Source organism: Bactrocera neohumeralis, chromosome 6 (genome assembly GCF_024586455.1).
Source record: "Bactrocera neohumeralis isolate Rockhampton chromosome 6, APGP_CSIRO_Bneo_wtdbg2-racon-allhic-juicebox.fasta_v2, whole genome shotgun sequence".
NCBI classification, from domain to species: Eukaryota; Metazoa; Arthropoda; class Insecta; order Diptera; family Tephritidae; genus Bactrocera; species Bactrocera neohumeralis.
The window spans coordinates 24,371,407-24,398,641 of record NC_065923.1 but is presented as its reverse complement, the minus strand read 5'-3'; the positions used below and the strand labels follow the sequence as shown (position 1 = coordinate 24,398,641).

Sequence of the window (27,235 nt, the reverse complement as noted above, 5' to 3'; positions counted from 1 at the left end):
CCTGAATCGAAGCGGGATTGTCGGCATAGACTTTACTTTATCTCCACAGGAAAAAGTCTAACGAGGTGATATCACACGATCTTGATGACCAATCGAGCGGCTCAAAACGTGAAATTATCTGCTCATCGAAGTGTTCTCTCAATAAATCCATTGGCTGATGCAATGTGTGGGAAGTGACGCCGTCTTGTTGAAACCAAATGTCGCCAAGATCACCAGCTTCAATTTCAGGTATCGAATAGTCGGTTATCGTGGCGCGATAACGGTCGCCATTGACGGTTACGTTCGCACCGGCATAATTTTTGAAGAAATATGGACCGATGATTCTATCGGCCAACAAAGCACACCAAATGTAAAATGTATCCTTGAATCTCTTCAGGTTGCTATTTTTAGCCTTTCGTTTTAATATCTCGACGTAAAATGCGCCAAGTCGTTCCATACGTCAACCTGAGTTGCTACGAACGGCGCTGAACCGATTCTCCACGGTCTTCGAGTACACTCTCAGCTACGGCTGCTATATTTTTTCACAGTGTGCAGGACGAATAGACCACGTGCGAATATTATCCAATAATGAATTCTGGTTCTCAAGATAGGTGATGATCTTGTGAATAGAACGCTCTGTAGGCCGATTATGGTGACGATAAGTTGAACGAAGTTAATTTTAAGTTAATTTTAAAGAACTATTATCGAAATAGAGTATTTCTATATACATAAATAAATCATATCAAATTGTAATTAATTTCAAATCATGTTGATTCCGAACTCGAAGCACTTGCACCCCACTTAAGTCATCACACAATCAAATGTCTAACACTACATGAGCATATAACATATCTGCATTTAGCCAGTGCAAAAGCCACTTCACTTAGCCTGGTCAAAATAGAAGCTTGCCAAACACTATTTTCCGCTGAAAGTGCGACTAAAAGCTTTTAAAAGCTCTCCTCTACGCAGTAACCACCAAAGTGCAACTAACGACTCAACAGCAAAGCGAAAAGCTTAAAGCGAGAAAATGGGATAGTTAATTTCAGTGCAGCAGCAGTTAATTGGGTGGAACGAATGCGAAACGAAACACTTTGAAACGGGCTTCGGAGCGCTAACTGAAAGCTTTGCAACGCACTTGCAGCCATCAAAGAGGTGAGCAAACTCAATTTGCGGCAGAAATGTTACAATAAATATTACAACAACAAGAACAAACAAATATCACAGTAACAAAAACAATGAATATTACAACAACAAACAAATATTACAACAAAAACAGACAAATATTAGAACAACAAAAATACTGCTTATTTACACACAAAAAGTGTGAGAGACTGAGCATTGCGGAGCTTATAAGCACAAACAATAAAATGAGTATGCACACAACAACAACAACAACAACGTACCAACAAACATCGTTTGGAAGTGTATGATATGTGTGCGGTAAATAATAACTACAACAACAATGCGGAATTGAGACATTGTCAAATCACGAACAGGCACCAGCAGAGCTCAGCTCCAGAGATATGCACAAAAATGTAGTCGAGCTGCGTTTCTCCGCTTGTATGAGAGCGTCGAGTGTGTTGTCGTATGGTCGTTTTGCTGCTTTGGAGCGCGCTACAAGCTGGAGATGACTCCAAAACTATCATTCGAACGCCAAGTATTCAATTTGTTGTCGTCGCTCGTTGGAGGCAGAAGTCGTCGCGCGGAAAACTCGTCAGCCTAAAAGCTAAACGCTCGCAATAGCAGTTTTTTGTTTTTGTACAAATAAAGTTTCGGACGCAAAGGTTCGCTGCTGCTGCTGCTTGGTGCTCGTTTGTTTACACAAACCACACACACACACACGCATACATATACGCGTAGCACTTGCTCGTGCGCCTGCAAAAGTTGTCGTCCGCTCGACATCGCTACCAGTGGCTGCTGTGACTTGGTCTGCTCTGCGTGAAATTGCCGCCCGTGCTGGAGCATAAAAGTGTAGATAATTTGCGTTTCGCTTGCGACCTTTTTCCCTCGCATTTCCTTTAAGCCAAAAACAAAAAAGCACTAACTTTGTTGGTGTTGTTGTGAATATACAGCATAAAAAGCAAAATACGAAAAATTTATAATAATCGAAAAAGCACACATTCTAAGTGCTTCACAGCCTCACGCGCTCGCTGTTGACATTTGCTTTTGTGCTTTGTGTTTTTGTATTCGGTGGGCAGTAACGGCAATTGCCACCTGTTCTTGGCGAGCGATTCGTTTGATTGACGCGTGTCTGTCGTACACTTTTACACGAAAATAATTGCGTTGTGCGCCTATACAATTTTCAGTAGAATATTAGTAAGCGCTAAAAACCGCTTCAAGTATTTTTCTGGGATTTGATCGAAGGAAACAAATCAAAAAAACTAAAAAAGAAATCAAAAAAGTAAAAACAGCTGAAATTCATGAAAGTGCGCGCCAAGAGCCAATAACAAAAAAAAACGCAAGAAAAAATTTGAAAAGTGTTTTGAGCATACATATAACAAAGTTCTAACAACAACAACAAAAAAACAGAAAATAATACAACAACAAACAAAAGAAAATATTACACAACAACAACAATAAACTAAAAACTACAAAAGTAAAAAACTACGACAAAAACAAAAACAAAAAAATTACAACAACAACAATCAATTCCAAACTCAGTGAAAGCCGGTAGACTACTTAAATGTGCAAAAGAGTTCTACCAGCGTAAGCATTATTGTATAAAATAAATCAAAGTAAACAGGAACAAAGATTCTTCAACGCTAAAACCGAATTTTGCGCGTAGCTCAAGTAACAGCGTGATTATTTTATTGTTTTGTTGTTGGCAGTGAAAGTAGGTGACAGACAGACCCTAATAGCAATTTGGTGTTATTTGCAGATCACGCCGCCGTAAATAATGTAAGTGTGAAATATTTTGTACTATAACTTATCGAAAACGTGTTAGCGGTGCAAGTGTAGCGAAATCGTTGCCTACAAATTTGTACTTTCAGAAAGAGTTGAGGCACGAAAACGTGCAGAAAAATTTATTACATTTAAGTTTTTGTGAAAAGTAAATACTTTTTAGCTTGGTTACAATTAAAAAAAAATTTTAAAGAATTTAAAAAATAAGATAAACAAAAACAAACAGGAATTAAAAAAAAATAACTGAAAAAATTAATTAAAAATTTTAAAAAATAAAATTGTAAAAAAAAGTATTTAGAAAAAATTAAAAAAAAAAATAATTATTAACAATTTAGAAAACAACCTAAACATTTCAAAAAATTATTTTTTGTAAAAAATGAAAAAATAATTAACCAAAAAATTTAAAAATTAATATAATATATTAAAAAAATTATTATTTTTTATTTATTTATTTATTTATTTATTTTTTTTTTAATTTATTTATTTATGTTTTATTTATTTATTTTTTATTTATTTTTTTTTTTTTTTTATTTTTTTTTTTTTTATTTATTTTTATTTCCCACCCACAACTTAAAATCCTTTGAAATTAGGCAATCTGCAAAGACCTATAGTTTTTGAGTTGACTTTTCGAATTAGCTACTCGGTTATGAAATGTAGCTTTCGATAATATTTTGAAATAAGTCATTTGAATCAACAAACAACACAAATTATTTCAAAATATTTATATTTATATATAATTTATATATTACAAAAAGTATGTATTTTTCTTAAATTTTTCATGTTTGCTCGGTACAAAAAAACATAAATATTTACTGAAGATTCGAAAGGATCGGAACATTCTTTATACGCTTCACTGCATACATATATTTTTATATTCTTGAAACATGTTGCTACAGAGTTTAATAGTTTTGTTCACCTAACGGTTTTATCAGGTTATATGCATTTATATAAACGATCAGGATGACGAGTTGAAATTCGAGTGACTGCCTGTCCGTCTATCCGTCTGTCTGTCCATCCGATTGTCCGTCTGTCCGTCCGTCCGGGCAAGATGTAACTTAATGAAACTTGGTAACCGCCTTCCCTGACAAAAAAGTACGAGTTCATAAATAGAAATCAGACTATTGCCACGCCCATAAAACGACATTAACCGAAAACCTATAAAGTGCCATAACTAAGCACTAAATAAAGATATACTTGTATAACTCTATCTCGAAGAGAGGTTCGCAGTAGCAAGGGGCACCTGTTAGCAAAAAATTTGAAAAAGTGGACGTGGTCCTCCGCTCTAATAAGTTTAAGGTACATAGATCTCAAACTACGTAAGCAACAACAAAATTCGCCTTGCGTAAGTGTTATAAGGACTCCTACCGACAGTTTGAAAATGGATGAAATCGGATGGTAACCCAATTCCACATATAACGGTACTTTTAAAAATTTCTAAAAGCGCGATAAATGAATTACGAAATTCGCCAGAGACATTAAATTTTACCCCCTAGATGGTATCAAAGGCGGTAAAGGATCCGATATCAAAATTTAACAATGGGTTTGGTACCGCCCGCTTTTTGGTGAAAATACGTAACTCGAGACCCTCTCAACCGATTTCAACCAAATTTGGTATGTGGCATGTTATGGTACAGTATATAAGTGAAAACGGACCTACTTCACATATAAAATAGTTTTAAATTCCATCTGATACTTTCCTTTCGAGTATACAAACCAAGAAGCAATTAATATAACGGGATAAGACTTTTCACGAATAATGCATTTGAAGGGTGGCCAAAAATTGTCCAAATCCAAGAAAAACTGTTCAATCGTTAGGTACCGAATATTTGGACTCCAGTACCTACATATAGTTGAAATTTTAAAGAGAATATATGTCTATTTGTCGAATTTGTTGACCGTGGCTTTTTTCATTTCAAAAAATTAAAAAAATAGCATCATTAAAAAAATAATAATTTTAAATATAATATGTGTTAAAATTGATCCAGTTCCAACCGACGCTTCTAACCCTCGGATATTCAGTAAATTTCTTTCTCAGAATTTCGGTAAAAAAACAACCGTTAATTGTTTATAAAATAAAAAAATTTTCAATCAAAAAAATTTCATTAAAAAAGCGGTACAAATTTCACTGAAATCTACCGATCGGTTTTCGAGTTACAGTAATCATCTGCTTAAAGACACAGTTTTGAGAACAACGCATAACAAACGTTTTGTAATACTTCCTGATATTTACTAAGCTTAATACTAATTTTTTGAAAGGTTGGCAACTATATTTACATCTTTTTTGATCCCAAAGGTTTGAATTAAATTTCGCATTTGCTATTTATTCTTTTCTTAACTATTCCAGATAATGTTTTCAAGAGTATGGCAACTCTGTTTACATATTTTTTTGATTTAAAAGTTTTAAATTAAATTTCGCTTGTGATATTATTACCTACTCTAGATAATGTTTCGTTTAGCCAAAAGAAAATATTCTTTTAATTCGCCATTGAAGGCTATTCGGGGTTTCTGAAAAAAAAAATAATGAATTTTGATTTCAAAAATAATAATAATTTAAATATCAACAAATTAATCTTGAAGTAGCAAAATACTTCATTTACTTGTAGTTAGCATTTCTTTGAAAAATGTTGAAGATTTAAATAAACTTAATTATAATCTAAGCAAGTTACTATTAATTCTCCAAACGGTTTCGAACATTCGTCTGCCAAATCGTGTTTTCGTGAGGATTTTCATTTATTTTAAAGTATTCCTAAGCCTTTTATTTCTATTCATATAAGTATATTTCGTAAAATCTCTGACTTTGCTTCTTCATTTTTTATAAATCGTTTTGAGAAGTTTTCCATTTTATTATATATAGTATATGTATTACAGTATTTTTTGAGGTTAGGTAAAAATATGTTTGTAGCTAAAAAAAATATTGACAAATAGATAGAAATCAATTTTATATATGTATATATTATAATTAATAAAAAAATAACTTATTTTGAAAAAAAAAATTAAAGGTTATGAAATGGGTTTCCAATGAATGTATATTAAAAAAAAAAAAAACAAAAAAAAATAAATATTTTTTAAATTTAGCTAAAAGAAATTCCAGTTTTTTTTAAATACATTTTTTTTAATTGTTCTGCATACATCGTATCTTGACTATTTCTACAAAAAAAAATTAATATTTTTTAAAGAATTTTAATTAAAAGCCGGAATTTTTTTTTTTTTTGAAATTTAGGTGATTTCCACTATAATCTTTGGTACGCAATGCAACTATCGACATCTATCCGATACATATGAATATGCACATATCTACTGTTGCTGCAGTGCACTTCAACACTCTTCCTATCCCTACCGCCACCAGGCCGACTCACATTTTATGACCATTTCTGTGTTGTGCCACTTTTTACGATTTTACAGTTATTCACTTTTTATTTTATACACCTTCGTATTTTTATTACATTTCATTCTGCAATTTCTTGCCGCTTGTTTTTTTTTTTTTGTTTTTGCAAACTAAAAAGTTTTCTATTTTATTTTTTGTTTGATTTTGCTGTCTGCGACTGTGTCATTAGCAGCGAGCGATCTCGTGGTACGCATGCGCAAAGCGTGTTTTCTACTTCTTTGTTTGCTTTTGTTGGTGCTTTTGTGCGGCTGCTGCTGCTCCACTACCTTAACAAAACACCTTTTTCAGCGCAACTTAACAACAACAACAGCTTTAGTGCACTTGTCGCCCAGCCAGACTTGCGGGTTTTGCCAGCGTTCTGGTTTCTCTGCGCCTTCGTTACACTGCTTCTTCGGACTTGCTTCAGTCGACTTTTTCTTCTTTGTACTCGCGTCCATTGAGTACAAAATCTCGCTGATCTCGTTATGAGCGCTTCAATAGCCGCGTTGCTGCTACAAAGCACACACACACTTACATACGTTTGTATATGTGTGTTTGTTTGTGTTGAAGCCGGTGTGCGTGCGGCAAGTGTGTTTTTTGCGCAGATCATGCCTGCACTGCAGCTGTGTAACACTTGCTGTGAAAAGTTAAAACCAAAAGTTTGCATCAAAGCTGTCAATTGAGCTTGAAAGTGAATCAAAGGGGCAGCAAGCGAGCGGAGAGCGGAAAGAACGGCGAATTTCACGGTAAAATGCAGAAAAAATCGCAAGCGGCTGCAATCTGTGAGCAAAAGCATGGCCATTTTCCATACTTTTATATTTATACGAACAGCAGTGTGTACTCTTTAGGGTGGTTAAATAAATTGCGATGTTTTCGATTAATGAAAGAAACCTTGTGAAAAGTAGAAAGCTAGATTTTAATGAAAAAAAAAAACAAATAAATTTTCGGGATCCCGAAAATTGTAATTTTTGGTCCCGAAATTTCGGGATTGTAGAAAATTAAAATAGTATTTCTTCATTAGAAAAATTCATGACAAAAATAATATAATAAATAAAAAAACAACCAATAAAATTTCGGGATCCCGAACATTGTAATTTTTGATTTCGAATTTGATTATGGAAAATTAATTGATGATTATAGAAAATTATTAGACACAAAAATTTGTCACTTTTGTTTATCCTAGTCATTATAAAAAAATTGTTAGGGCAGGACTAAAAAATTACTTTTTTTGTTTCCGAATCCGCTTAATATACCATTATAAGCATTTATATACATACATACATACATATATATGTATATTGTTTAATATATCTTTGGAACTACAAAAATTGCTTCGAGTAAGCGAGACTGAAAAATTCGCATTATTTTCTTAATTTTTGAGGTGCACCCTAATGAACGGTCCTATATAGAAATATAAAAAAATTTAGTCTTCCTGGGGTTGTTGAGAGTGGTGACACTTAAAAATATTTTTTTTTTAATTTTTTAGAACCACCCTAATGCATATACATATGTATGCATATACATATGTATTCAGTATCATTATCACTTTATTTGAAAGTTTTAAAAAGTAAACCTAATAAACAATATTTAATGATCATAAGACACTCCTATTCATATTCTAAGTTTATGTGAATTTTTTAGCAAATATGTAGTAGGGCAACTCAAAGTAGCTAAAACCCTTTGAGCTATTTTAAAGCACTCCACCCTGGGAGTTTTTAACTGCAAATGCTGGTCGTTTTGAAAGTAGTTCATGTCGCTTTCAATAATTGAAATTGTTCAGTGAATGTTTTCCCGATAGCTTTCGTTCACATGTATACATACATACATACATAAGTACATAGATACTATACATACTTATATGGTATATACATATGTAGGTACTATCATTGCCTTTGTAGTCAACTTTGTGGCAACAACTTTTGAATGTTAATTAACTTGAGTTTTTGCATTCTATAAAGAATGTAAGTGTATAGGGCGAAACAGAAAAGTAAAGCAATAAGACAGGGTTATCTGGATAATTAGCATAAAACAGAATGTGGAGGCAGAACGAGTGAAAAAGAAAGCGGTAAATATATAGGCCAGCTTATGGACTGTGGGATTGCAGCTAACTCGGCGCCGATAATGTAATTAGTGGAGCTAAACACTGTTTGAAATATTGCTGTTTACCTTGAAATTGTATTATTCGATTTATGATTAAATTATAGTATTTTATTCAAACACTTTCTGAAACTAAACGTAGTTTGGCTTTGCTTCACTATGCTCATGAAGCTGTTAGAAATTTATTTTATAATTTATAATTTTCTCACTGTGATAATAGGTTTGAAATTTTCTATGTACAAAATTTATATTAAGTAAAATAATCCTCTAATCTTACTACTACCATAATCCACTTTATATTCGGCTTTGCAAAACCTATGGATACTCTTTTCAAAATTTTAATTTTTTCATGTATGGAGAGAAAAGACGTCTACAAAACAATTACCAAAAATATTTCAGAAAATTACAAGTCAGTGGTCACGAAATTTCGGGATTCTATATTTTTTCATATATTGAGAACAAAAGGCGTTTAAAAACAATTACCAAAAATATTTGAGGATCCCGAAATCACATATTTCTGGTCCCGAAATGTCGGGATTCTATATTTTTTTTATATATAGAGAACAAAAAGTATTTAAAAACAAATTATCAAAACATCCTTCAAAATTCCGAAAGAAAAATTTCGGGATTCTAAAAAATTTCGGTTTTTTCCTTAACAAAATTGATGGTAAAGAAATGTGTTTATATATTTAAAAAGCAGAAAATATATAGTACATACATATGTGTGTATATGTATATAATTTTTTAATATGTTCAAAAAAATCTTTCAGGATCCCGAAATGACAAATTACTGGTCCCGAAATTTTGGAATTATATATTTATTCTTATATCGAAAACAAAAGGCGTTTTAAAAACAATTACCAAACAATTTTTTGAAATTCCGAAAAACAATTTTCGGGATTCTAAAAATATTTCGGGTTTTTTTTTAACAAAATTGATGGTAAAGAAATAATATGAAGAAATAAAAATGTGTTTAGCTATTTAAAAAGCAGAAAATTATATTTTTTGAATATGTTCTGAAAAAATCGCGGAATCCCAAAAATTATAATTTTTTTATATGTTTGTTCAGAAAAAATTTTGGGACATCGAAAATTACAAGTTTATTATAAAAAGTGTGAAAGAAGAAGCAATAAAATATAATGCTCTAAAATGTTCGGAAATCTTTTCGGGATCCCGAAATTTCTAATTTTATATACCATCAAATAAACTGTTTGATGTCGTGAAAGGCAGAAATGTGTCATTTTCGAAAATGTCAAAAAACACTTCGTGATCCCGAAAACTTTAATTTTTGATTTCGGGATTATAGAAAATGAATATAGAGTTCTGTTCTTCTACTTATCATAAAAACCACATGTTGTGCAATGCGAAAAGCAGAAACAGTATTTCTAAAGGGCAGGTCATCATCATCATTGATGTCTTTTAGACTCTTTTATTTCACCTACATATGTACTATATATTTACGCTTATAACATTCAGGGCAACACTAAAAATGATCTTTTAGCTGATTGAGGTTACTTGACATACAATTTCTTCTACAGGGCTACAGGGCTACAGGTTCAATTTCAATTATTTAATAATCAAATTCTTCAATTACTTTCCATACAAATTGCCAAATTGAACTAGTCGGAATTCCCTTAACCCAAAAAGTATGTATGTATGTATGTGTATGTATGAAACTTTAAAAATTGTTATGTGATATCGCTGTGTTTACAAGCAGACGTGCGACATAATTGTGCCAATTCAAAACCGAAATCAGAGCGAATTCACACATATGAATACCTACATACATACATGACTACTTCTGCCCAGAAATTGATATGCTGACACACAGAATGAATGAATTGAAAGCTTACCATGTTTACAAATAAATGTTAAATAGATATGAATATCTGTATGTATGTATATAGAAATACAAGTCGAGCATATGGGTGACTGCGTTTACGCTTATACATACGTACATACATGTTTGGGCAGGTCTACTTTCAGTTTGGTTGGCAACACCAATTACATAACTTTTAAACCTACATACGCATAAATATATGTACATACATACATATATGTATGTTATGCACATTAAGCATCTCAAAACTTCCGAATTCGCTGCTGCGCCAACTTAAAAGGAAGTGGAAACAAATTGTCGAAAAAATAGTTTCTTATACCCAGAATTTTTTAATTTTTTAGCCAAAAATATAGTTAAATATATACCATATACCCCTCACTAAATACCTTGTATATATGTATATGTACTTAAATATTTATATATATATACATATATCATATCATATATATACTTAACAGACGTTATTAATTAGATAGCCACATTTAATATTATATATAGTTTTTATATAAAAATTTTCAAATTAAAATAAAAAAATAGCTGAAAATTGTTTCGGGATGCCGAACTTGTTTTTATCAATTCCCAAAATTTCGGGATTTATATTAGTAAACAAAAAATTATAGTTGAAGTTTATTTAAAAACTGAATGAAAAGGGTTTCGAGAGCTCGAACTTATATTTTCGGATCCCGAAATGACGCGATTTCCAATAATTACAGAAATTATAGCTTTTATATTAAAATTTTCAAAATAAAATAAAAAATAACTGACAATTATTTGGGACCCCGGGCTTGTTGTTAGCAAATCCCGAAATTTCGGGATTTATATTTGTGAAAAAAATTAGAGTTTACGAGTTGAAGGTTACTTAAAAACTAAATTAAAAGAACTTGGGGATGCCGAACTTGTATTCTCGGATCCCGAATTTACTCGATTTTTAATAATTACAGAAATTATAATTTTTACATCAAAATTTTCGAAATAAAATAAAAAAAGGTGCAAATATTTCGGGATCACAAAATTGTTTTTAGCAAATCCCGAAATCCCGAAATCCCGAAATTTCGGAATTTATGTTAGTAAAAAAATATATTTTCCGAATTGAAGTTTATTTAAAAGCTTAATTAAAAGGATTTCGGGATCTCGAATTTGTATTTTCGGATCCCAAATTGACGCGAATTCCAATAATTACAGAAATTATTTTTTACTGTTTCAAAGGTAATGTGAAATATGGCTCAAATGAAGTTACAACTTTCACGTGATTTCGTATTTAATTAGTTGTAAGCTTTAGTTCTGAAGAGCTTAGAGTTAAATTTTTTTACTCACGTCGTTTCTTCGACCATATGTCTTCAGATTTATAGCGGGTCCCTCCTAGATCATTATTACATCATACAATGTGCGTTTCATGCAAGAACCAGAAAATAATTGTTTTAATAATTTCTCTTAGGTTAGGTTAGAATAAGTTTCTGGCCTGATTTCCGATAGATAGGTCATAAGTGCTCAATGCAATATACTAAACATATACATATGTATATTTCTTAGACTTTCTAGGATATTTGTCTATACGACCGCCGGATCAAGGTCAATTCTACCGTAGAACCGGCTGTTGTGGGAATTGATTGAGGGTCCGCTTTTAATTCTATAGTACAATCTCTGAAAATATTTCATTGCCTCATTGAAATGGTTTCAAATGAGATATCGTCTAGCATATAAAATGTTTGGCGAATATAAGGTCCTTCCTAGAATTTCTTATTAACAGACTCTACTGTTTAGATCTTCGGTGTTTCTGAAATTTCCTCTTTTGCTACTTCCGAGCTTCCGGTTTCCAATTCACACCATTTTCGAAACCTTATTAATGGAGCTTCAAAACTTTATACATATTAAAGGTTGTATTCTTTATGGTATACAACTCCAGCGGCCTTCACGATCTCTATGCAGCTAAGCACTCATACAAGTACTTTGGTTATGGGCATAAAATTTCGGCTGCATTTTTCCGCTTACGTAATATGTGCTATGCCATGCCTGTCTATGCTTCTATATACTAGTGTATGTATGTATGTATGTAAATGGGGTAACATAACTGGGTATACGCAGAGCCAGCATATGAATGAATGCGTTCACTTGTCTCGCTTACCTCGTTGCAGCCAAAAATTTGCGCGCACTAATTTGGGCCACAACAACAACAACACAAAAGCGAGACGGGGCTTTCAATTTGGCAGCTGAATTGTTTGCACTGCAGTTTATCATGAAGTAATTAAGTGAGCTTGTGGAAAATTTTGACTGCTTGGATTCAAGCGGCGCTCGCGTTTTCTTTGCAATTTTTGCTTTTAATTTTTTTTATTCCAAAATTACTTTGTTGTTCAAAATCGCTTCAAAGCGCTTGCGGCGCCAACAAAAACAATGTGAACTTTTGTCCGTTTGCATTGACGCCGTGAACTGAGCCGCTCTCCGAAAGCCGCATATTGCAATTTGGACTTTAACTTCAACTAAGATTTCGGCGTTTATTGCTTCGCTTTGCTGGCGGCTGGCGGCTTGCTAATCAAAATCTAAACAGCGTTTAAGCTCATAAAAGATTTTGAATAAAAGCCAAATTTATTCAGCGTGAAATTTTGTTGAAGGCAAATTTAAGGTTACGCGTTGATGATTCGATTGCCCAATCATTTGCAAAATATGGAAAAAAAACTGAAAAATTGTTTGGTAATTTGTAAAGTGGCGGCTACCGTTGCTTGTACCCATGTAATGGCGTAGTTGTTGTAATTTTAGTTTTGTTATTACTTGTTTTTCGTAATTAGTATATAAATTTGTTATTGTATTTATCTTATTTGATAAATAAAGAAAAAAAGGTACTTAAAAATCGATGATTCATTTTGAAAAGTTTTGAGTTCCATAGATCCCGTAGTTGATCTCCAGAAGAATCTCGGAAAAAATATGTCAGGTGGAGAGTAAGATTTTTCTGCTTAAAATTATTTCAAATCCAAAACTCAAAACAAAAAAAAATTAACAATGAATTAATACAGGTAATGATCGACGCAAAAGTCAAAGCTTGCGTTTTCCAAAAAAAAAAGGATTTTTTTGTGGAAAAATTTATACTTCAAGGGTGGCTTAAAAAATCTAAATTATTATCAGAAATCTTATTTCTTTGAACATTTTTTGTCAAATATATCTTATTTGTATACTTTAAGTCGATTGATTCAGTCGTTTCGGAAAAAATTTCCTCATTCGAGCAAAACGCGTTTAAAGTTTTGGAAGCCGACTTCATTAAGTTATACAATTCTTACAAATACGCTTATAACACCGAAACTCTTTACCAAATATACTTTGAAATTCACAAGTAGATATAACCCTTCTAATATCAGTCCATAAGTCCACAGTATGGCAGGCAACTATGGAAAAAAATTTTGCATACAAAAAATCACTAATAATGTTAGAAAAGATGTAATTACAGATAGAGGGAGAGAGTGAGAGTTCTGGTAAAAACGCGCGTTCAACGCTTCCCCTTGACAGAACTTATATTTCCAGCAGCATTTTTATAGAGAAAATGGTCTAGAGATGATATTTCTCTGAACAGCTGTTTACAAACAAAGTATTTGATGTTCGAGGATAGAATGCGGTTTTTGGCTCTCAGATTTACTTCATCAGAAAAGACTGATAAAATTTCCATCTTAGATTTGATGAAGAGAGAACTCACGGCTTAGAATATTCTTTACAATGTTATGCTAACATCTATTAATTAGGATTCTACTGATTTATTGGACAGATTACCAGGGTTAAGCAACATGGTATTTTAAATGGAGGTCAGCATCTTCTCACTTCATAAAGGTATCATACTGTTCACTAATATTGGTACGACCTTAGAGGAACATTAATATAAATAGTGGTATGTGAATATTCTCCTGCTTTGGTCCTTTGCGATACCAGATGGAGTTCATTTAGTGGGTCTATGAGGAGTGGTTATCCTCTAGGATGCCTGCGCTTGACTCGAATTTAACAGACTCAGTTAATTTACCGATCATTTTTCTACACTCTCTTCTATCGAGTGCCAATAGAAATTTTGTGTACTTCCGATCTACCATTTTGCACATGATTTTTGCAATTTCGCACCCATGAAGCTCGTTCCAACGGGTTTTGTTTTTCTTTTCCGTGCTTCTGTCCAGATCATAGTATAGACAATGCATGTGTTTCCCAATGTTGATCACGTTTTCGGGTGTTAGCCGTACACCTTTCTGGGCCTTTGTGACCTGGCACCCAGTAGAAGTGAAATTGCTTGCTTCTTGATGATCCGACTTTTATAGTAGATGTCATCTACCGTTTAGAGTGGGGTGGCGGGTTATGGTAGTTATTTCATCTTTGATTAGGAGTTCATATTCGTTATCTCTGCGCTTTGTTAACTGCTGTTTCGAATCAAATTATTAATCATTTTATAAAATTTCCGAGGTAATACTCAAAATATTAAAAAAAAATAGATGGTTGCCAATTGTTTGGAAATTTTAAGACGGTAAAATTCATAACAGCAAGAAACATTAGAATATGGATATAAAATCAAAGAGTTTTAAGAAGGCACACAGTGGAAGTAATTTTAAAAACGATTGCCACCTGTTCAATATATTTAACTCAATAATTAATATGAAAAATTAATTATTGGACATTAAACTGAAAATTTTGCACAATTACTAATAGGCTTACTATTGAAATAATTTTTTGGGTAAGGTTGCCACTTATTTGAAAAAAATTTTTGAACTAAATTGGTAAGAAACGACGTTCTACGATAAGGAAATGACACCATAAATATTTAAAAATTCAGAACTGAAATTATTTCTTTGGAAATGTTGCCAGATGTCTAAAAATACTGCTTAAGTAGTATTGAAAATATAATCGAGCATGAATTTTATAATTTCAACATACGAGTATGTAGTATGTATGGTATATGGCAGAAGTCTGTGTAGACTCAAAGTTCAAATTTTTTTGATTGGGGTTGCCACCTGTTCAAAATATTAAACTCAGTAATTCATATGACAAATGAATTCTTAGACACTCAACTGAAAATATGCAAAAAGGCTTACCCTTAAAATAATTTTTTGGCGAAGGTTGCCACTTATTTAAAAATCTTGCTTGCACTAAATTGATAAGAAACGAAGTTCTAAGATATGGAAATTACACCTAAAATATTTAAAAGACGTAGAACTAAAATTATTTCTTTGGAAATGTTGCCAGATGTCTAAAAATACTGTAATAAAACTTTATAATTTCAACATATGGCATATGGCAGAGGTCTGTGTAGACTCAAAGTTCAATTTTTTTTTTGATTGGGGTTGCCATCTGTTCAAAATATTTAATTCAGTAAATGTTTGATAATTGTAATATTGCACTTTAAAGCTGAAAATATGCATAAGGGCTTATAATTAAAATAATTTTTTTTTTGGGAAGGTTGCCACTTATTGAAAAATCTTGTTTGCACTAAATTGATAAGAAACGATCTTCTACGATGTGAAAATTACACAAAAGATATTTAAAAAGATTCAGAACTGAAATTATTTCTTTAAAAATGTTGCCAGATGTCTAAAAAAACTGCTTAAGAAATACTGAAAATATAATCGACTATGAATCTCAATTTACATATAAGGTAGAGGTCTGTAAGGTCTCAAAGTTCAAAAAAAATTTTTGATTGGAGTTGCCACCTGTTTGAAAATATTTTTTACTACCATAATTTTTTGTATGAAATGAAGAATAAGCACCTTTAATAGGATAGCCATCACAATTTTGCCATCAACAGTATATCGAAAAAGCGCGAAATTAACATGCACATTTCTATGTAATAAGTATGAATTATATTTGTCGCTTTATTTTTAATCTCACCACCTCAAATGAAATTAGTCTGTCTGTCACACACCCTCGCCGCATTTAAATTACACACATTTGTGTGATGTCCATTGCCGGCTGCGGAGTTCAATTCCTTGATATTCCATTCACCTCTGTGGCAGTCAATTGAAACACACACCTATACTCAAACAAAAAGAGCACACTGAAACCAAAAACACACACGCACACACACATAGATTTTCTACACATTTGCGCATTTCCCGGTTTATAAAATTTTTCGAATTATTGCTTTCCTCATTAATGCTAAATGTTGCAATCGTTTTGATATTTGTTTTGTTTTTTGCTTTTTTTTTGTAAATTACACATTTGTTTTGTTGTTGTGGTTTCGCTTTGCCCATTGTAGCTGTAATTTCTTAATAATCTCTCACCATTTTGGTTTCAGTGCAGCTGTGTGTTTTTGTTGTGTTTGTTTTATTATTTAAGCGCTTGTTTTAAACCTGTCTGTCGTTTTGTGTTTGCCGCGCGTTATTTGAGAAGCGTGAACAAGGCAGCGTTGCACCGTTCCACGGCTGCAGAAATTGAGAAAGTGATGCGATTGTTTTTATTCGCCTTTTGTTGTTTTAATTTTGCGATTTTTTGTTGTTGTTTTCTGGAGTGGTTGTATTTGAAAGTTTATATTGTTTATAAATTGTTAATGCCAGGCCGGCATCAGTTTGAGCGCAAAGATACATACTATGTATGCTATATACTTATGTATGTATATACACTTACTTTTGATCAGTGACGTTTGAAAGGAAACTTAATAGTCGCATTTTATATAAGTAATACATACAAACATGCACACATACATATGTACCATATAGTTGGGTCATTGCTCCTCGGGTCATTATGCAGGTGGTTAAGCGGTGAATAAGATAATAAACATTTACGCCTTCTTTTTTCTGGTATTTTTCGATATTTTTTTGGTGGTTTTTACTCGAAGGTGCGGTTTTCGATTAAGCTTTTATGTGTATAATTGAATTAAAGAAAGTATGATCTATTCGGTAATATGAAAAAGTGGAAATATTTGTACACATGCATATTTACCATAGATATCCAAGCTCCGAAGTACCTTATATCTGAAGCTAAGCCACGAACCGAAGTCGTAGAGTCACCACTTCTAGTTAGTGAAGGGGAAATATTGGCCATAGCCTGAAAAATTAAAAGCAGAAAAGCGCCTGGATTAGTTGCCATACCAAATAGAGCCTCAAAGGAAGCCATGACTTTAAAACCAAAATTATTCAAAATAAGTATAATGTGTGTTTAAAAGAAGGAATATTTCCCCACCTATGGAAAGTCCGGCAATTGGATCTACTAACAGAAACGCCTCCGTAAGAACATTCTTCATATCGGCTTCTGTACATGCTTGATACAATTGGCAAAGTCATAAGTTCTTACTAAATCATAGTAAGAAACCGCTTAGATTTAGCAATCCAGAAAGCCGGCGTATTATAAGAAAGGCAATACGGCCTTATGAAAAGGAGGTCCATCATTGACGCACTATACGGTGTCGTTAACACTGCGAAATGCACAGTGAGTGGCAAACGATGGAAAGGCGGAACAAAAAAATATTGCGCGCTGATCACCCTGGATGTGAAGAATGCCTTCAACTCAGCAAAAAAGGCCAAAAATAATCAAGGCTCTGTATGACATACGCGCTGTTCAATATCTTATAAAAATTATTAAGAGCTATTTTGAAAACAGGCGACTATTATTCGATACTGATGAAGGCACCAAGAGCTCTATTTTGAGTGGAGTACCGCAAGGATCGGTTCTAGGCCCTTTTCTATGGAACTTAATGAATGATGTGGTGCTAAGGAGACACCAATCAAAAGCCGTTAAATTAATTGCATACGCAGACGACCTTATTGGGGTATCAAAAAAAAAAAAACAAAAAGAAACAAGCTCCAGCAGCTTCTGTATCACTATCGTTTTGTACGGCTTGGCGTTGTCTATTTGGAATACAATTCATTACCTGTTGACCAAAGTTGATTATTTCGGGGTGAATGCTTCCATCAGACAATATAGGTCCGAATTTATTAATTAAACCCGAAATTTTATACTTTACCGATCGTTAATACTGGCTTGGCCACTTTCGCGTCGACTCATCGAGATTCCGTCTCACAAGCACGATTAAAGATCTAGCCTTTTGGCTTTGGGAAAATAATCTAGACATATCATATTATTGAAAAAAAAATTAAACAAACGATTTTTAGAAATGTTAAAACTCACCTAAGCTCTTAAGTCCGGTTGCACCCTTACATCAAGCATCTTTTTGTATCACACCTAATTTAATTCTTCCATGCTGTTTTTCGTCCAATGTTTAGCTCTGGGGCAATCCAAACAGTACTTGTATATCAGACTCGACGATACATTACATTATTTTATAGATATTTTCCACAATTACCTTCCAGATCAACCACGCAGCTTTGTCATTAAAACTACCCGAACGAAATCCACGAAACCAAAGTTACACATATTTGGCTGTTACAGTAACAGGACCATAAATACATACTTTTAGCCTTCTCGCCTCTATTGAAGAGTAACTGTTAACTATTTTTGTTTGATAGTGTCTATATTTGACGCGTTCTCAAGCAATACTGGGTCAAGCCATCTGAAAACTGTCTGAGAACTTTTTTGTTTGAACTAAATTGATAAGAAACGATGTGCTACGTAATGAAAATTACATCAAAAATATTTAAGAAGATTCAGAACTGAAATTATTTTTTAAGAAATGTTGCCAGATGTCTAAAAATATTGCTTAAGTGATACTGAAAATATAATCGAGTATGAATCTCAATATATAGTATGTATATGGTAGAGGCCGGTAAGGTTTCAAAGTTAAAATTTTTATACCCTGAACAGGGTATATTAAGTTTGTCACGAGGTTTGTAACATCCAGAAGGAAGCGTCGGAGACCCTATAAAATATATATATAAATGATCAGTATGTTGAGCTGAGTCGATTTAGCCATGTCCGTCCGTCCGTCTGTCTGTATATACACGAACTAGTCCCTCAGTTTTTAAGATATCGTTCTGAAATTTTATAAACGTCATTTTCTCTTCAAGAAGCTGCTCATTTGTCGGAACTGCTCATATCGGACCACTATAACATATAGCTGCCATACAAACTGAACGATCGGAATCAAGGGCTTGTATGGAAAACTTGCGCATTTGACAAGATATATATTTACGAAATTTGGTATAGATTATTTTCTAAGGCAACAATGTAATCTCCGAAGAAATTGTTCAGATCGGTTAACTATAGCATATAGCTGCCATACAAACCGAACGATCGGAATCAAGGGCTTGTATGGAAAACTTTTGCATTTGACGTGATATCTTCACGAAATTTGACATGGATTACTATATTTAGGAGTTGAAGTTTTTTTAAAGTGTGAAAAGTTTTTTAATGCTAAAGTCTGTCTTTGTAAAGTCATACTGTTTAAAACGAGAGCTACAGATTACTAAATCCAACTATTGAAAAAATAATGCATTTATAGCCTATTTCTACCTTTAAAACCTGGACAATATTTACTAAAAGAAATTTAAAAATAGGGTATATTACCTTCGGTGCGAAGTTAACGTTTTTCTTGTTTTTGATTGGGGCTGCGAACACCTGTTTAAAAAAATAGCATTTATAAAAATCCGTATTTTTTGAACTCTTGAAATTTCTGGTATAATTTTTATTAGTAGGCACAAAAAATTATAGTTTAGGATCTTGGTTGAAGTTTTTTTAAAGTGTGAGAAGTTTTTAATGCTAAAGTCTATCTTTGTAAAGTCATACTGTTTAAAACGAGAGCTACAGATTACTAAATCCAACTATTGAAAAAATAATGGAATTTATATTGCCTATTTTATAACGTTTTATCCGAAAATTCTACTGTCTTGAAACAAATATTATTCATACAACGGAAAATAACCAAAAATTTTTTTAAAGATCATGCGATTTGATTATTATTATTCAAGTCTAAAGTTACAGAAATAAGCCATCTTATCCAGCTTTGGAAGAAAACATTTCCGAAGTTTCATCTATTCGGCCGAAATCGAAAAAGTTGCCCAAAAAATATCGATAAATTATACTGTTACATTTTTATCTTACATTTTTTAACCTCAGTGATAACTGTAATTGCGAAATTAAAAGATTAACATTTAAATTGAATTTTTGCAACGATTGGTAAATAAATAAATAAATATACAGACATACATACATATGTCCATAAGTGAGTACAAGCTGCGTAAATTCAAACAGTTAATCGGTTTTGCTTTTAATAATTTTCAATCGAAATTATTTTCGACTTAAACCCCAGTTTGGTTGTATTTAAAGAGTTAATTGCTCGAGCACGCTCATATTTATACACTTATATTTCTGCATGTATTATAAATATGTGCGTAAATGTTCGCTTAAATAAATGTATTTAAATATACATACATATGTACATATATATACATATAAAAAATTATATCATTTGGCGAGTTAAATGTCGGTTGCGTACGCGTTAACGCCCTGCGGTCAGCTGAGGCGATGCTAATGAATTCGTGGCAGAAGCCACTGTGTCAGCGTCAATGATGATGCACACATACATACATATACTATATATAATTATATACATAAGCACACGCGACATTTAATAACTTGCAGAATAAACTTTATTTATAATTCTCGCACATTTTTTCGCTTACCATTTAATTGGCGACCGCAGCTTGAGCTCTTTCTGGGTGGGTGAAAATGAGCGTTCATTAGACCATTACGCAATGACGCAGTTTTAATGGCATGAAGCAGTTGCATAAATTTCAAAAAATGCAGTTTCGACAGAAGTTTGCCGTTACTTAAGTTGGTCTGAGCAGGTCGTAGGCGAAAGATTGAAAGTCACTGGAATAATACATAGACCATGTTGGAAGCCTAGACGGTTTTTGTGTTAATTGTTTTGTTGGTAGAAATATGTACATTGTGACAAAAAAGTGCACGGAAATTGTAAATAAAAAACGCAAAATAATTAATTATTCAACGATTTTACCAGACCTCGAAACACTTTTCATAAGCACTTTTTGGGATGGCCCGCAGCTCCTTCAGCGAATTTGATTTTATATCTCTTCGATCGAATTAAAAGTGGATTCCATTTCGATGATTGTTGACTTGTTTGCATGCCAAACTCATAATCCCATGTCTCAACGGCAGTTGTAATACTCCCCATGAATGTGGGATCGGAATTCTCATGATCAAGCTTGTCCAAAGAGACCGGTTTATGGTACGCTTTTCGAAAAAAATTCAGCTTTATCGTAATGAGTCTGAGCAAGTATGCGTTTCATACACAAAATATCCACCAAAACCATTCGAACGGACTCGCAAGAGATGTCGAGCTTTCTTGTCGTCTTTCTAACACTTGCCTGAAGATTTTCAAGCACCATATCGTTCACTTTTTAATATTTTTATCAGTAGAAGAGGTCGACGGTCTTACAGAACAAGTTATGTCTTCAGCGATCTCTCGACCGTGTTTGAAGATTTTGTACCACTCGTAGGCTTTTCCAACATTCGCAACGATTACGCAAATTGAGAAAAATAAGCTTTGATGTGAAAGCGTTTTCAATAAAACAGGTTTTTGTTGAAGTCCTACCTCGAAACCCAACAAATTTTCAGAATAAGTGCTTACTGTCAGTTTTGTACTTCCGTTTTTTACACTTTGAATATTGGTAAAGGTAGTTTTTGATAAAAATCGTAAATAAAATGCTGAAGAACTCAAATTGAAATCAGGAAATCAAGTTTAGTATACCTGTCTGAAAGCCATTGAGTCGAAATGGGATACTATTGGTAATAAAAACGTGTAGGACCAAGCTTAAGAAACTGTTAGCTTCCCTGCTTTGTTTTGTAGAAGGCTCTTTAAAAGTTTTGAGAATATTTTAGCATACCGTTGATTGATGCTAGAGTCTCTACAAACCACTTGCTACCAATCATGAATCTTCTGCAGTTCAATTTATTTTATCGAGAGCGGATGCAAATTTATAATCGATTATTGTCTATGAAATGAGCACAAATCGATTTGGAGCACTATTGTAGAAACACTCAATTAAAAACCGGAGATAGACTAAAAAAAAGAAATGATGATTTTCTTCTTCCTAAAGGTTAGGTTACGTTGCATTAGACGGCTGTCACGTCATGCATAGACCTACTGAACCTTGGTAATGCCAGAGGGAAATTCAGTTTAAGTTGAGGTGACGTATTTGTCATACAGGACGTCTACGCTTTTTGCGAACTTTAAGTGGGATTTAATATCTAATTTTAATACTTCATCTAGTCCCCCTGAACTGTGGAACTCCTAGATATCTTGGACGAGTACCAATGTACCAGCGTCCCTCTTATGCCTACCTCCGTGCACTTTCTGCATGTGTCGTCATTACTTATGCCTATCCGGCTTTCATGTGATGCCATGTGATATGGTTGTGACCCGTCATTACACCAACAACCGTCCTGCAGTCTCTTTGGAGACCGTGTGAATAAAAAGCATGTGCGTTTTTCATGGCTTTTACATATGATCCTAAAACCAAATAAAAATTTCATGGTTCAGTCATTTGTAGTAGTTTTAAACTACATTACTAGAACACTGCATATTTAATAGAATATATTATGTTAGGTCATAGAGCTAACTCTTGCACCAAAGTAACAGAAGATCTCATTTGTATAGATGCCAAACGACCAGCGTCTTTGTGGTTCCCAAAACTCCTAGATGTGGGCCAGACCCCTTTATATCAACCGAGCGTTTCGATTTTACCGCAAATTTTCATGGAATGGCTAATATTAATTCCAGCATATCTGGATTCGCCAAGTTCGCCGAAAGTGTGTCCACCGAGAGGCTTAAACCTCTGTCTGTCAAAAGCTGGACAATTGAAAAGAAAATTTAGATGATTCCACCACGACTTCTTCATACAGCTTTGGCAATTTGTGCTGGACAATATGCGTAATCTCACGGCATGTGAGTCTATTGGACAGTGTTCAGTCCGAATGCCTACTATTGCGGCGAGATGAAACTGCTAAGAGAAAGTAACTCAGAGAACCTGTTGCGTCCCACTTTGGGACAGTAGGATCTCCGAGCAAAGTATACTTAGGGACGCTACTATAACCTGATTGATGTAAAATATCTTACAAATTTGCCCATCCCCGAACTGGATCACATGAAACTATTTCCCTCGACTACCTCGAATAATATAAAACATTCAATGAAAAATATTACTGTGCCTTATTTGATCAATCGGAACATGAGTTAGGCAGTCAGGTCAAAGATTTTTAGCCAATATGGTTGAGAAGAAAGAAATATCTGTTAGTTTGAAGAAGGTATCACAAAAAAGTACTGAATAAAAATTTCGTTCGTATTTCCAGAGTCATATGAGTACATTCATTTGGTTAAGTGCTTCACACCATTTAGAGCAAGGCGATATGAAGCGAATTTTCGTTAAAAATTTGCAGGTATCTCATAAGGTTTTTCAGTTAACCGACTTATCTTTCAAGGCAAGAGCGGATCTATGCCCAACTAGTCTCCCACTAAACTTCAAAACGTTCAGTGTCGACTTTGTATAATCATAAAAAAATTAGCCTGTAGAGCAAGTTCCCTCGAGCGTATATAGTATTTTATCATATATACCCTTAGCTTTATGCATATTGCACCTAAAGCAAAAAATAATATTTCCAAGCTATAACAAAGTATTCTGCATTGCCACTGTGCCTTTGGGTCAACTGCAGCTGCTCCCAGCTGACTTACTCCACTGGCATGCAATTTCTTTCTATTCTCTGACAGACTGTCTGCACCACTGACAAACTAACCGACATTACCTATTGTCATTAAATTAAGTTGACATTTATGTGCAAACACACATACATACATTTGCAGGCATTTGCTCTTACCGCTGACTCTAATTCTAGGAGATTACCAGAGTTGTCTGGTTAATCGTTGGGCCACCGCTTGGTCGCTTGCCATAAGCCAAGCCAATGAACACATGCTGTGGAGCCCATATTAATGCAAATGAATAACACTACTCGCACCTACAAACATACACATACATATATGTATACATATATTCTTATATTAGTATAGTTAGACTCTACCAAGTGGAGTATGATTGCGGCCGTGTGGGAGTAGACTGAATTGTCTCCGTGGCCTGAATGCTGCCTAATGTCTGTCCGTCTGTCGTAGGTATTTTCTCTTGTTGTTGTTGTCGCTGTTATTGTTGTTATTGACTAAGTGCAAATAGGCTTGGAATGCCAGTTTGGAATTTTATTGCTAATTTGCTGCCAGCATTTGCTGAAGTTGAAAGCTGCTTCCAACGACCAGAACTCGTGTTCTACATATCAGCCTATCTGTGTGAGTGTGCGCAGTACAGTAAATGACAATATGTCGTTGAAAAGCCAAAAGTCAAAGTACAATTGAGTGTTCATCTTCCGCACAAGACGAACCGAACGTTGAGTGACTAATTAATATACATACTACTACATACTATACTTTTATACTTTTTTAGTGGCTCATAAAATTTAATATTTAGTTGAAGGTCTTTTTTTATTATTTACTACTCAGAACATTTGCAAGTTTAATTTTGGAATTTCTGTTGGATTATGTTTTTAAATATTTTTGAAAAGCGGAATTTGGAAAAAATAACATAAAGCATTTTTAATGTCATATAATACATACTAAAGAACTTAGTTTAAGATTTTTTTTTTCAAAAATTACAAGTACAAATCCGCTGTAAAATATTTTTTTTTTACAATCTGACCCTATTGGAACTGCATAATTGTGTTTGTTGGATATTAAAATCGAAATTATTTATTTTAGAAATTTTTTTGGAACCATGATTCTCGAATAACGCTATTCCACACCTATTTTAAACTGCTATACCATTGTAACCCACGAAAAATTAGGCGATTTTCGTGAATTTTTTAAAAGAAAGTACTAGATAATGTTTCGAAGTTCTTTGGACATAATAAGATATATTTTCAGCTATATTTTGAAATTTTTTTTACAAAAATATTGAAAAAAATAAAGGAATTATGTGTTGTCTTCGGAGGTGCCCAAAAAAAAATTTACGCAACTGTTAACATGATTCCGGCCGAATAAGTAGCTGAAACAAAAAAACTCGAAAAGGTTATTAAAGTTGAAGGTATTTCTTATACAAGAACCCACAATTTTTGAAAAATATCAAAAATTAACAAAATGGCGTAGTACTGAAAAAAGTGTCGTTTTTTTTAGGTAAAAAAATCGTCGTTTTTTTTTTAATGCCAAATTGACAAATTCAAGAATACTCAGTTTCAATTTGAAGTCGATCGGCCGATTTCTCGTTGAGTTATGATGTCCGCATTTTTGAAAAATCTCGTTTCGAAAAAAAACGTTTAAGATTTCAACTATCCAACTGGTCGCTCGTTAGAACGCTGCCATTCAAAAACTATGCAAGATACAACCTTGCGGAATTCACAGGATATTTTTGAAAATACAAACTAACGAAAAAAAAACAAAACAAAATCGATTTTTTGAAAGTGTCACACTGGAATAGCCCTTTAAGTGGTTAGATGGGTTTCCTGTAGCTCAAAGACCTGTTTACAATTTCATGAAAATCCGTTAAGTAATTCTCAAGAAATCTTGCCAACCGACTTCAAAAACACAGTTTTGAGAAAAACGCGTTTAAAGGACGGCGCACTTAGCCTACGGCTAGCCTCGAGCGCACAAGTTCTCAAGGCTGTATATCCGAAACTATTACTTGGATCAGGTTGAAAATTTAGGACAATATTCTGGGAGTATCGTAGAATTTAATAAGACAATAAAAAAAATCGATTTTTTGAAACCCGTAAAACCATGTAACCCCTAAAGAACACTGTCGAATGTCTCAAACAACCAGTCGAAAATGTCAGTACTACAGAGTGGAATAGGTGGGTTTTAAAAATGCATCACTTTCTTCACTTTATACTCTGATAATTTTATTGGTAGATTCAATTCCTTTTTTTCCTTTTTGTTGGAAGGAAAAATTCTTATTCTACTGCCTGAAAAAAATATCACGCCTCTTGATTTTGTAGGAAACTGGTCAGTTATACATTTTTTCGTTTACCCAAAAAATTATTTCAGAGAGTGTTTTCCAAGTTACGACCTTAAATATCTGTGAAACTTTGGCTGACTTGTTGAAGCTCTTAAAATCATCGTCGTCATTCTAACTGCTCTTTGAAAAGTTGATTCCGAAGATTTTTTCAGTAGCCAACATTTTGCAACAAAATTGCAAGAGACAATATTTTAAGGCACCAATTCTTAAATAAAAGTAAAAAAAAAACATCTGAAAACTATCAAACCATTATTTCTGATTGTTAATATATATATTAAATTTTATTTAAATTTCCGGTTAAAATGTGATAAAAATAGCTGATCATATTTGATATTTCGGAGCCTATTCAATTTTAATGCAATTTATAATAAATTAGCTGCCAATTTTATACTATTTTTTGCCTTTATTGAATATCTTTTCACAATCGTCTAGCAAACTAATGAAAAATGATAATTTACTGAAAGCAATAGTTGTTAAACTGGATTTTGAATTTGTTACGCTACATTTGTGCACACACACATATACATAAAGATACATTTATTTGTACGTATTATACATAAACATATGCGTACCGCTAAGTCGCGGTGGCAACTGGACAATTTCGACAAAATCTTTTGTGTCCAGCGCAGTTTGTATTCAAAAAACTTGTTGGCCGAAATACGAGCAATTTGATAATAAGTTGAGCATATTTACATAGTTGTATATGTACATATGTATAAATAATATGTAAATGCAAAGATCAACTTGTGTAAAAATAAATATTCCAAGACTTTTATTTATAGATACGTATGTATTTATTCAATAAGCAAATCTAAGTTTAGCTTAAGATTATTGTAAAGTCGATAACATTAAAAGGAAAAGTGAGAAAAAAGTGTTTACTGACGCGCATGAAACTTAAGACTTAAAAAGGCACAAATATTTATAGAGTAGATCTCTCTAAAAGCGCACTGTTATACTTAAATAGAAAGATTTTATAGGAAAATTAATCGATTTTTTCCCGACATGTCTTACCTTTTTTTAAAATGATACAGTTTTTTATAAAAATAATATTCCTATAATATATATGTATATATGTTTTTCCGCCTAATAACAAAAATGATGAATCTAGTTAGGAACTATTAGAATTCTAAATGGTGATCCTTT

General features: G+C 33.1%; 1 protein-coding gene across 1 annotated transcript in view; it reads left to right on the top strand.

Annotated features, from left to right (window-relative positions):
- Window positions 1–1,634: 1,634 nt before the first annotated feature.
- The window catches only part of LOC126762238 (CD82 antigen), a 122,986-nt gene continuing 97,385 nt past the window's right edge, over window positions 1,635–27,235 (top strand). Inside the window, exon 1 of the mRNA XM_050478840.1 lies at window positions 1,635–2,877. The gene's annotated coding sequence lies outside the window, so the exon portion shown is untranslated. The remainder of the gene's footprint in view (window positions 2,878–27,235) is intronic.